The sequence below is a fragment of the Pinus tabuliformis genome, chromosome J, assembly GCF_031772625.1.
Source record: "Pinus tabuliformis cultivar Carrire ecotype Pingquan chromosome J, CPIR1, whole genome shotgun sequence".
In the NCBI taxonomy this organism is placed as follows: Eukaryota; Viridiplantae; Streptophyta; class Pinopsida; order Pinales; family Pinaceae; genus Pinus; species Pinus tabuliformis.
In genome coordinates, this window is record NC_142295.1 from 1,230,601,386 (window position 1) to 1,230,603,970 (window position 2,585).

Consider the following 2,585-nt stretch of genomic DNA (forward strand, 5'->3'; position numbering starts at 1 on the left):
ATCCTCTCCAGACTTACCTTCGAACTTGGGTATATCACTGGGCAACTTATTTGGCATTGGCGACCAGAACTGAAGATATTGAATTGGATCGTTCGTTAGGCGCGTCAAGTCTGGTAAATCCAAAGTTGCGATAAACGGTAACTGCCGGTTAGGATCTCTAAAACTCTGGGTCACAAGACCAGTCCTAGGAGGAGGATATCCAGGATAACTAGGAACAGGAGTCGCATTTGGGATATTATATCCTCCTGGAAAACCAGGATTAACCGGACCGTACTGGGGTTGTTGAGGTTGTTGATAAGTGTACCCAAGATACGGTTGATACTGGTAAACTGGCTGTTGGACAGCTTGCCCATGTTGGTACTGTCCCTGGTACGGTTGTTGGACAAATTGAGGTTGAGTAGTGACAACCGTACTTGTACCAGGCTGACCTGTAGGCATCTGGACCGTGGTTTGAATCATAGATCCAGACAATGGTAAAGATGTCTGAGGCGTGGTCGCAGTGACAGTACAAACCGGAGCTGTCGATACTCCAGAAGTAAGCGCGGCAGATGTAGCGGTAGTTGCAGCAGCCGTTTGAGATGGAGTACCAGGTGTGATTGGCGGCTGAGTAACTACCGAAGTTACAGAAGTTTGAACATTTGACTGGACAGGCTGCGGTTGCTGGGGTGGACCAGAAACTACGGGTTGTCCAGCTTGAGGTACCAACTGTAAACTTGGCTGCAATACCTGTTGACCCTGTGATGGATCCCACACTAACATTCCGGGGTACTGACCCGTAACAGGTTGAGGATACTGAGATCCATAACCGGATTGAGGATAGGATTGATAATTGTAAGGTGCAGTTCCCATACCTGGAACATATGACTGACCTTGAGGTGGTTGATAACCTTGACCTGAGTATTGACCTTGAGGTTGATAACCTTGAGGTAAATACGGATACTGGGGTTGACCTTGACGTTGAAGTTGATACCCTTGAGGTTGATACCCTTGGGGTTGATACCCTTGAGGTTGCCATCCTTGAGGTTTCCATCCTTGAGGTTGATATTGATACTGAGGTTGACCCTGGGGTACATATTGAGGCTGGGGTTGACCTTGAGGCATGTATTGCACCATAGGAGCATACTGACCTTGAGGTTGCCCCCCAGACACGATTTGTGTACCTTGAGGTTGCCCCCCAGGCAGTAATTGGCCACCTTGAGGTTGGGAAACGGGAACTGAACCTGACATCATGTAAATGTCTCCTACACCCAATGGTATATTACCACTGTTTCCAGCTAATAACCCATGATCAACGGGTTGAGGAGATGCTCCCGCAAAGGTACCAGAAAGTGATTGATACCCGGTGGGAACAGAAGGACCGCCGTGTAAGAAAGATTCAGGACTTTGAGTAAACACGGACGACTGACCAGACATATTTACAGGAGTATAAATACCTCCAGGTGGAAAAGGAGTACGAGGTGTAGAAAAACCTACTCCTGAGTTATCTAAATAATTGGTTAACGAAAGGTACCAAGTAGTACTTCTAGGAGGACTGTAAAAGATGGATTCACTCTCCCTTAGATCAATAGTAAGTTGATCTTCAAGGTTAGAGACGCCTATTTCTTCCTCTGCAGCAAGTTCTTCGATAACAATCAAACCAGTAGGAAGATTTTCGGTGATAACTCGTTCTATTCTCGGTGAATCTGGAACACTAGAAGTCGGAGTAACAGGTTCAAATATTTCAGGTTCTTTGCCTGTATCACTAGCAGACGAAAAACTACCAACAAGGTCGGAAACTGTAACAGCTTCGGGATTATAACCTGTCTCTAAGCCTTGGTAATCTGAATGGACTACCAAGGAAGATTCCCCTTATTCAGGTGAACCTACTCTACTGCCACTAGGAGGAGTTACAAGGACCTTTAAACCTTCTAGATTACCGGGGTCGTCTGAAGGAGGTGATCCTCTAAGTCTACGGGATCTTCTCAACAATTCGGCCACAAAAACAACTTCAGGAGACTGGCCCCGAAGTCTACGGGACTAGCTCGGTAATTCCGCCACAGCTAAAAACTTTTAACTACTACACACGAAAACAAAGTAAAATCTCAAATCAAACCACCTAAAGTCTCTAAAGAACCAAACAAATTTGAATCACACGCCTGAAGAATCTAGGGCGTCAAACCAAGCACAAACAGTAGCCTTCCAGACCGAAAGCGCTAGTTGGTGATGAAACCGAACATCGCCGGATTCAGTACAGAAGTGGCGGGTGGAACAGTTACCCCAGCAACCTGCTTAATGAATAGACCGGCACAAGTTCCTCCACTTTAACCGTCTCGAGTGAAGTGAAGCCCCCGGAAAATCCAAGTGAGTCTAGCCGACGTCTGCTCCAGGTACAGTGGGATCTTCCCTCCACCGTCACCTCGGTAGAATCCTAAAGATAATGGTCACTAAGGTTACCAACCGCAACAAATGCACCTGGGGGAACAGTCTACACTCCGACAACATGCAAGGGCAGAGTATCAAGCTCAATCCCCTTGCCGGTTCCTTGACAATAATCCAAGGTTTACCGAGAAGTGACCCCTGGCTCCTCGACAATGGTTAATCCGAGG